The following is a 10,187-nucleotide window of genomic DNA, read 5'->3' on the forward strand; positions in this document are numbered from 1 at the left end:
CAAATATCTCAAACTAGCTTCTACTGTCCTGGTTCCTTACCACTGGGAGTGCAGATGCTGACAGGCCCTTTCACATTACAGGTGGCTTCATCTGACACCGTGCTGAAGTGGGAGGGTCCAGGAGAAATGGTTCTGATTTTGCTCAAAGAAGTCTCCCCTTACTTGTCATTGACTCTTCCTGTAAGGACAGAAACACATGAACAGAGGAAGCAAATGATCAACGGCAGCTCCATCACTGAGTTCCTTCTCCTGGCATTCACAGACACATGGGAGCTGCAGCTCTTGCACTTCTGGCTCTTCCTGGGCATCTACCTGGCTGCCCTCCTGGCCAATGGCCTCATCATCACTGCCATAGCCTGTGACCTCCGCCTCCGCACCCCCATGTACTTCTTCCTCCTCAACCTCTCCCTCCTCGATCTGGGCTCCATCTCCACAACTCTCCCCAAAGCCATGGCCAACTCCATTTCAGACACCAGAACCATTTCCTACACAGGATGTGTTATACAGGTCTTTTCTTTTCTCTTCTTGATTGTAGGGGAGTATTGCTTTCTCACTGTCATGGCCTATGACCGCTACCTTGCCATCTGCAAACCCCTGCACTATGGGACCCTGCTGGGCAGCAGAGCTTGTGTCCACATGGCAGCAGCCGCCTGGGGCACTGGGTTTCTCAATGCTGTGCTGCACACTGCCAACACATTTTCACTACTACTCTGCAAAGGCAATGCTTTGTCCCAGTTCTTCTGTGAAATCCCTCAGATCCTCAAGCTCTCCTGCTCAGAATCCTATCTCAGGAAAGTTGGGCTTCTTGTGTTTGCTTTTTCTGTATCTTTAGGGTGCTTTGTTTTCATTGTGGTGTCCTATGTGCAGATCTTCAGGGTTGTGCTGAGGATCCCCTCTGGAAAGGGCAGCACAAAGCCTTTTCCATGTGCCTCCCTCATCTGTCCGTGGTCTCCCTGTTTATCAGCACTGCCACATTTGCCTACCTGAAGCCGTCCTCATCCATGGAGGAGTCCCCATCTTTGGACCTGGCAGTGGCATTCCTCTCCTCAGTGGTACCTCCAGTCCTGAACCCCCTCATCTACAGCATGAGGAACCAGGAGCTCAAAGATGCATTGAAGAAGCTGATTCAGTCACTTGTCTTTCAAAAGTGATAAGCAGACCATGTCTCTTCACAAGTGATTTCCAGTTCATCTTGGGAACCTCCTGTGCTTTGGGCATTTGATCTGCGATAATCCTGTTTGTCCAGGAGTGTCTGCAGTCACTTCACCTTTCCAGAGGCACAAGCCCAGCCTGTCTGACCCAGAGGCCTTTGTATGTGTTTCTGACATGATCGTGCTGTTGGCCACCTATGTCCTAAATTTTTAATAAAAAGGGGATTTCCCCAGTGTTGGGGTCTTGAGATTGAGTTGTTCTTCCAAACGTGACGTCAGGAGCAGGCTGAAGAGATTGCATCCATGATGCCATTCTGCTATGCTTGGGTTCTCCCTGGGCTCAAGGGAGAAAGGCATGGGGCAATGTGTTAGAGAATGGGTCTGGGTTGAGCCTTCCAGTGTGGGTGTGCAGTTCAAATGGAAAAGATGAATGATCCACAGGGATCTGCCAAGTGCTTTCCCCACCTGGCTTTCAGGCATCACAGCCCACTCTCCCTGCAGAGCAGCATCGCCAGCTGAGGGTCCTGTGGGGAGCACAAGGAGGGAGCAGGAGTGGTCAGCCAGGCCAGCATGGACACAGTCCCCTGGGGAAGGCTCTCTGGGGTTAAGGAGGTCCCTGAACAAGGGCTAAGCAGCAGCTCCAGGCTTCCGGGGTGCTTTAAATGAAGAAAAGAGACAGATTTCTTCATGTACCAGCTCAGGGTGCGCAGCTCAGGGATGTTGTCGTGGTTTAACCCCAGCCTGCAATGAAGCACCACACAGCTGCTCACTCACAGTCCTGCCCCCCATGTGGGTTGCAGGAGAACTGGAAGGGTAAATGTGAGAAAGAAACTCATGGGTTGAGATAAAAACAGTTTAATAACTAGAAAGAAATTATATTAAAAATGTAAGTAAAAAAGAATTAAAAATAACAAATAGAGAGGAAAATAAAACCCAAGAGAGACAAATTATGCAAATGAAAACAATTGCTCATCACCAACCGACCAATGCCCAGCCACTCCCCGAGAAGCGGTTCCCCCACCAAAGTTCCCCCCACTTACATTGCTGAGCATGACATCATAGGGTATGGGATATCCCTTTGGTCAGTTGAGGTCAGCTGTCCCTCCTGTGTCTTCTCACAACTTCTTGGGCAGCCCAGCCCACTCTCTGGCAGGGTGGTGTGAGGAGCCTTGACTTGTAAAGGCCTTGGCTCTGTGTAAGCACTGCTCAGCAGCAGCGAAAACATCCCTCTGCCTACCAACACTGTTTTCAGCCCAAATCCAAAACACAGCCCCATAAATCTATTATGGAGAAATTTAATTCTATCCCAGCCAAAACCAATACAGATTTAGCCTGTGAGTATGGAATTCTTCCATCCACAGCACATCTCCAGCTCCATGACACCTCAGTAACTTATGTCTGTACATGTCTTCTCAGGAACTTCCCCTCATCAACTGGGAAACATCTCTTCTGCAGCCTCACTGATCCGCTGCGATGCTTTCCTCCAATTTCCCTTTAAACTTGCTCTGACCGTGATGCCTGCAGCACCATGATCTGTGTATGTGTTGTCATACTGAAATTAAGACACTCAGGAAAGTTCTTGATGTTTGCAGTCACAGACACCTCCTTCTGAGTGTAAAGCAAAACAAGATCAGCGACAAAGTTCTTGTGGGGCAGCAGAATGACAGACTAGAGGAAAGGGAAAAAGGGGCTGTCTGAGTGTGAACAGGTTGCTAGTCAGCACTGTTCTGTGATGGAGCCCTGCACTTGGTCACTACCCTGTGTTCTGTGTTCTCATTGGAGCATCTTTCCAACTACCTACTGTACGGGTGCACTCTCTGCTCTTAGTGGACATGTGTGAATGGCAGTGAGCTTCAAGCTGCACTCATTGGTGAGTGGGATACGTGTTCCAGTAACTTGAGAAGGGCTGCAAACATCCTGGACATGAATGTCTGGGTGCATTCGATGGAGACACCATGGGGATGTGGGTCCAGGTGCTGGACACAATGAGTGCCTAAGGCAGACATGGGTCCTCTGCTGGGGTGTCCCATAACACCCACCGTTATGACATTCATAAGCATTTGTAAGGTCCCCTCTCAGCCTTCCTTTCTTGAGGCTAAACAAGCCCAGCTCCTTCAGCCTTTCCTCGTAGGAGAGGTGCTCCAGTCACCTCACCACCCTCATAGCCCTCCTCTGGACTCTCTCCAGTAGCTCCTCATCTTTCTTGAACTGGGGAGCCCAGAACTGGACAGAGTACTCGAGATGAGTGTCGGGGCGAAGTTCTACCCCGAGGGTTGCTGTCCTGGAGAGACGGCGGAAGAATGCAGCCAACTCAATGTGAGTGATAAGCAAGCTTCGTTTATTACAGTTTGGTTACACAATTTATAGAGTGATTAATTAGCTACTACATATTGCAAAGTTAGAGCTCATTATTGGCTAGCCAGCTAAATGTCAACTCCGCCCATACTTCTTCATTCTTCTCCAGCTGCATCCTGTTTTTCACATTCTTGCTAACCGCAGAGTTGATTTGTTAAATTCCTTGTTCTGTCAAGGACACCGTGTGCTAAGCTTAAAATGGATTTTCTACAACAAGCAATTCGGTCGAGCCTTGCCATCCCCCCACACTTCCCCCTTTTTCTTTTTAAATTGCGATAGGGCTCCTAATAGATGAGAATTTGTTAAAAATACACAAAGGTCAATAGGGAGGTCGGGGTCACGACGGTGAACGAAACGTGAGGCAATCTGGTCAGCAATTTGAGAGAGGATACGCTGCTGTTCCGACGTAAGTTGCACCGGTGTGGTTGGGTCTGTCCCACGTAGTAACGGTCGAAGGCTGTCCAGCTGTGCGTTGGATATTCCGACGACAGGACGGATCCATTGGATGTCTCCCATCAGCCTTTGGGCGTCATGCAGTGTGTTGATTGACGTGTTGATTTGCAGTTTTTGTGGTTGGATCTGAGAATCAGAAATTTTCCAACCTAGATATAGCCATGGTGCCTTCGTTTGAATTTTTTCCACGGCTATTATTAGACCACTTTCTTTCAATTTTGTATGTAATAGTTGAACTTGTTCTGCACTGAATTCCGATTCTTGTGCAAATAGGATGTCATCCATATAGTGATAGATTAACGTTTGTGGCCATAATTTCCTTAGAGGTTGTAGCGCATTGTCCACATATAACTGGCACAGCGTGGGGCTATTTTTCATTCCTTGTGGTAATACTGTCCATTCAAAACGCTGTGCTGGCGCCTCTTTGTTAACAGAGGGCAAAGTAAACGCGAAGCGTTGCATATCTTGCTCGTGTAATGCAATAGTAAAAAAGCAATCTTTTAAGTCCACTATCAACAGTCTCCAATGCTCTGGTAACATAGCGGGGTTAGGTAGTCCTGGCTGCAGCGCTCCCATCGATTGCATTTGAGTGTTAACTGCCCTTAAGTCATGTACTAGCCTAAATTTTCCAGATTTTTTCTTGATCACAAAAATTGGGGTATTCCAAGGGCTTGTCGATAAACGCAGATGTTTTTGGTCTAGTTGTTCTTGCACTATTTGATGAGCGGCGGCGAGGCTTTCCTGCTTTAATGGCCACTGCTCGACCCACACTGGTTCGTTCGTTATCCACTGCAATGGGATCGGGAAAGCCCAGGTTGCAGTGACCGTTACTGAAAAACCTTCTCGGTGGTTAGCACCACCCCCAATTGGTCAAGAACATCTCTTCCAATTAGGCCATTCACTCCAGTCGGGAGGGGCATGACAGTGACTGGCACGGTCGCATGTCTGTTGTCTATGATTATCAAAATACGGTCCACGCTCCGTTGTACCGGAGTGTATCCTCCCACTCCTTCAACTCCTCGCTCCATTGGTTTCGTAGGCCATGTTTTAGGCCAGACCCCTTCTTCTACAATAGTTAAGTCAGCACCTGTATCCAACAGCAGCGAGAGGTGGATCTGTTGACCCCGGGCCTCTAGCGTAGCCATCGTAGTCGGTCGACGGTTCATAGACATGGTCAGAAATACTCCTGCTCCCGTTGAGCCAAATCCTCGGTCCTCCCGGGGGGTGGTGATTTTCGGGGAAATACCCGCAGTCAGGTGCGGCAGCGGTATCAATTGGGCAATTTTGCTGCCTGTTGGAATATGTATTGGCGGAAACGATGTCTGGACAATGATGCTAATAGTCCCGGTAAAATCGGCGTCAATGAGTCTTGGGATGACCGTCAAACCTTTTAGGCTTGTTGACGAGCGGCCGAGTAATAACGTTTCACATGCTTGTTTATTAATAATCACTGGTCCCTTTACATTGCTTGGTACTCATTGGGGTCTTTGATCCAATAGGGTGACAGCTACTGCCGTTGCCACATCCATTCCGAGGCTGCCGGCTGTAGCTGGTTGTAACTGGCTGCTGATGTCGCTGTGGGCGTTTGTAAGTTGGCAGTCACTTGCTGCACTGCTGGAGCTGCTACTTGTGTCGGGGCGCGACGGCTCGGCGCGCTCATCCGTCCGTTTCCCGACTTGAGACATATCTCAGTATTGTGATTGTTCGTACGGCAGTTCTCACACCACACCCTGGTGGCCTGACAATTACGTCTCATATGTCCTTCTCGCCCACATCGGTAACACTTAAAGTTTCGTGGCGGCTTCGGTCGTGCCTCCGCAGCATTAACTCGAAGGGGTTGCAGAGCGGCGAACACTTGCTGTTGGATTTGCTGTTGGGCTGTGAAGGCCTGTTGTTGGGCTTGAAGGATATCGCTTCCTAACTGTTTCATAGCCTCGACCAACATAGCTTGTGGTCCTACCGGTACCCTACTCATTCTATCCAACATTAGTTCTACTGTGGCATCAGCGGGTAAAGAACTTATGATGTTTCTAGTTTGAGTATTCGAATTCTGAATAACACACTGCCTCAGCAAAGCTGCCCTCGTCCATTCCGGTACATCTGACTGTTCTATGGCACTAGTGAGGCGATCAATAAAGCGAGCAAAAGTTTCCTCCCTTCCTTGCTTAATGCCCATATAGGACGGCGAGGGCTGTGCGGTTTTAACGTGTTCAAGAGCAGCTCTAGCCGTACGCATAGCCTCCAAGCATCGCTGCGGCCCCATCTGCAATTGTGCCCTGATAGTGACAAAAGGACCCGCCCCCATCAGTTGTTCCACTGTTACACCTCGCAGCGGATCGCCCTGCTCCCGGGGCGTTTGAGCGGACGCTTCACAATATCGTTGCCAATGAGCCTGCCACAGCAATAACTGCGACTGAGTCATGATCATTCGCATGATAACCTTAATGTCCTCAGGGCAAAGCACAGCACCTCCCCATATGTAATTTAGCATCTGCTTAGATGGCTCGCCGTGTAAACCTGACTCAGTCACCGTACTTCGCAGCTGGGACAACAACTTCCAATTCATGGGAGTATGTCTACCTTGCAGGTCTCCATGTTCATCCTCCTCAAATGCTACCGGAAAGGCTAGCGGGAGAAAATCTCCTGCCTCAGCAGCTTCACTCATTATCTTTTTCCAATTAACTCCTATCGGACGTCTACAGCTTTGGGCACCCTTTTCCATTCCGCTGCCCTCCTCGGCTAATTTTTGCTCATTTACTGAAACACCCTCTTCTTCATGCTTTTGAACACCCTCTGACCCTGAATCACCGAGATTTCCCTTCATCGTCACCGTCACGGGCTCCCAACACGGTGGTTCGGGGACTTTGCTTGTGCTAAATAACAAGGCATTGTCCCCAGGGGGCGCCGTGGCCCCACTGGAGAATGAGGAAAATCCCGTTTCCGGCGGGGGGGCAGACGACTCTATCTTTTCTAACTTCTGAGTAACGACGGCCGCAAGATTTTTCTCAACCTTATACCTCTTAATGCAATTGATAACTTCCCGCCACGGCTTCATTAATTTTTTACCTATCTTGTCATCATCAATAACCATATCCCATAACACGTCTCCAAAGTCCCTCCACTCCTTCTCTTCAAATAACGAATCTGGAGTCTTAAAAAACCCTTTGAGCTTACCGGTTGCCACTAGACCCGCTAGCTGTTTGATACAACCAAGCTCTACTCCCCGCTTTTCTAAAAAGCGCTGTAACAACTCTAGGGCTACTTCCTTATCCATACCTTTATCAATAATCCTCTATCCTTTAATAAAATTAAAAACATATACCTGCCGAAGCGATATCCTTGCAGCCCTTGACCTGTAGCCCTTGCGGTGGCGAGCGTACGCAAGATCGCGTAGTCAGGCTCCTGAGTCGACACACCACAGCGCAGTGTTCGGTCGCTTCTGCCCCCTGGTTGCTGCTCCCAGTGCCCCGCTCCTTGCCGCTGCTCCAGGTCCCTGTTCGGGCGCCAAATGTCGGGGCGAAGTTCTACCCCGAGGGTTGCTGTCCTGGAGAGACGGCGGAAGAATGCAGCCAACTCAATGTGAGTGATAAGCAAGCTTCGTTTATTACAGTTTGGTTACACAATTTATAGAGTGATTAATTAGCTACTACATATTGCAAAGTTAGAGCTCATTATTGGCTAGCCAGCTAAATGTCAACTCCGCCCATGCTTCTTCATTCTTCTCCAGCTGCATCCTGTTTTTCACATTCTTGCTAACCGCAGAGTTGATTTGTTAAATTCCTTGTTCTGTCAAGGACACCGTGTGCTAAGCTTAGAATGGATTTTCTACAACAAGCAATTCGGTCGAGCCTTGCCATCCCCCCACAGATGAGGCCTCCCTAGGGCAGAGTAGAGGGGAAGGAGAATCTCCCTCGACCTACTGGCCACAATCCTCTTAATGCAACCCAGGAGACCATTGGCCTTCTTGGCAACCAGGGCACACTGCTGGCTCATGGTCAACCTGTAATCCACCAGCACTCCCAGGCCCCTTTTCACAGAGCTGCTTTCCAGCAGGTCTGTCCCAAGACTGTCCAACTTCCTGTTCCTCACAAGACTACCTAACGCTAAACCGTAGGACTAAGAGCCTGCTCCAGACACCCCTTGAACTCTGATAGGCACGGTGCCATCACCAGTTTCCGGGGGAGCCTATTGCAGTGACCACCAACCCTCTCAGTGAAGAACCTTTTCCTCCTGTTGGATCTGAACATACCCTGATGCAGCTTCTTTCCCTGTCCTCGAGTCCTATCTCTGGTCAAGCTCCCTGGGGCAGGATAAAAGGGAGCATCCTCCTGTGTTCTGCTGCCAGATCTGGCCCAGGGGAAGCCCAAAGACATCGGAGGGGAGGTTCTTGAGGAGCCGGTGGAATTGCTTGCAGGGGGCTGCGGGAGGAAGACAAGAGGAGGCTGGATGAGGCTTCTGGATATGAGGAAAACCCTCAGCAGGTAGAGGTGCCTGAGGCTCTAAGGCCTTTCTCAGCTAGATAGCAGTGGCAAGAGCAAGGGATTGCCTTCTTGAAGAGCACTTCCGAGCTCTCTGTCCTCAGTCCCTGCAGAGCCAGGGGCAGCAGCCATCAGAAACGGGATGCAGAGATGGTGCCAGGGTTCCTCTGGATCAGCCACTGGTGCCCTGCAAAGCACAGAAAGGATTCTTGTCCCCAAGGTCAATCAGGCTTGGGGCCTTTTGCCACTCTTGGAGGCCCCGCAGATGGCTGCAGCCTGAGGGAGAAGAGGGCTTGTGCGTCTCCTGGGAGGCATGATGAGCCTGTGGGATGAGGAGGCAGGTCTTGCTCACATGCTCAGGGAATAACCCATTGCCAGCGCTGGGGTCAGGAAGGAAATTTCCCCTGCAGCAGATTGGCACTGCTCCCCGGGAGTTTTTTTCTTCCCTCTGCAGCACTGAGCATGAGCATTTTTCCGGGCTCCTCTAGTCAAAATGGCAGCCCCTGTGTATGTAGGGGAAGCACCTTCTCCATCTGATGTACTGACATGCTGAAGACATACTTCTGGGTAAACTGGAAAGGGTAGATTGCCCAGTCTAGTCCCCACTGCTCAAGCAGGGGCAGCTATCGGAGGTTGCCTAATCCAAGGTCCAGATGGGTTTTTAACGCCTCCACAGATGGAGATAACACAAGTTCTATGGACAACCTGTTCCACTGATCAACCATCCTCACAGTAGAGAAATATTTTCTCATGTTTACATTTAAGTTCCTGTGCTTCAGTTTTGACCCATTGTCTGCCACTGGGCACCACAGAGAAAAGTCAGGCTTCCTCTTCTTCATTCCCTCCCTTCGGGTATTGATAACTATGAAGAAGTTCCCAGTGAGCCTTCTCTTCTCCAGGCTAAACAGTCACAGCTCCTTCAGCCTGTCCTTCTACAACGTGCCTGTGTGACTTTGTAATGTTTGTGGCCCTTTGCTGGACTCACTTCAGTCAGTCCAGGTGTCTTGTGAACTGGGCAGCCCAGCCCTGGAGACAGCACTCCAGAGGCGGCTTCACCAGTGCTGACTAGAGGGGAAGGATCGCCCTTCTTGACCTGCTGACAAAACTCTCCTGAATGCAGCCCAAGAGGCGTAGGTCTGCTTTGGCACACAGCCACACTGCTGGCTCATGGTCAGCTTGCTGTCCCCCAGGACCTCTGGTCCTTCCCTAGGAACCTGCTTTCCAGCCAGTCAGCCCCCAACCTGTACTGGTCTGTGGGGTTATTCCTGACCATGGGCAGGACTTTGGGTTTGCCTTTGTTGAACTTCATGAGGTTCCTCTCTGCCCAGTTCTCCAGCCTTCCCAGTTCCTTCTGAGCAGCACTGCAACCAGCTGGTGTATCAGCCACTCCTATTTTTCTATCATTCACAAACTCTCTCTTCTTTGGTACCGTCCTTCTGGACTCTAATGAAATCTTTAATAGAATGGGAGCCAGTTTCAAGCACTGATGACTGTCCTCCAGCTGGACAAAGACCTCTGGGACCAGTCGTTCAGCAATTTTCAGTCCACCTCATCTTCCACTTACCTTGTCCATGTTTGATCAGCTACTTTGTAGGGATAAAATGGGAGACCGGTTTACAGCTCCCTGGATCTTCCTTCTTACCCTGCTTCAAGATGGGTTTTACATTTGCTTTCTTCCAGTCCTCAGGAACCTCGCCCCATTACCATGACCTTTCAAACATGATTTCAAGTGGCCTTACAATGACATCAG

General features: G+C 49.8%; 1 pseudogene; it reads left to right on the top strand.

Moving 5' to 3' along the window:
- Positions 1 to 213: 213 nt before the first annotated feature.
- Positions 214 to 1,151, top strand: LOC104339326 (olfactory receptor 14C36-like; annotated as a pseudogene).
- The last annotated feature ends 9,036 nt before the right edge of the window (positions 1,152 to 10,187 follow it).

Source organism: Opisthocomus hoazin, chromosome 31 (genome assembly GCF_030867145.1).
Source record: "Opisthocomus hoazin isolate bOpiHoa1 chromosome 31, bOpiHoa1.hap1, whole genome shotgun sequence".
Classification (NCBI taxonomy): domain Eukaryota; kingdom Metazoa; phylum Chordata; class Aves; order Opisthocomiformes; family Opisthocomidae; genus Opisthocomus; species Opisthocomus hoazin.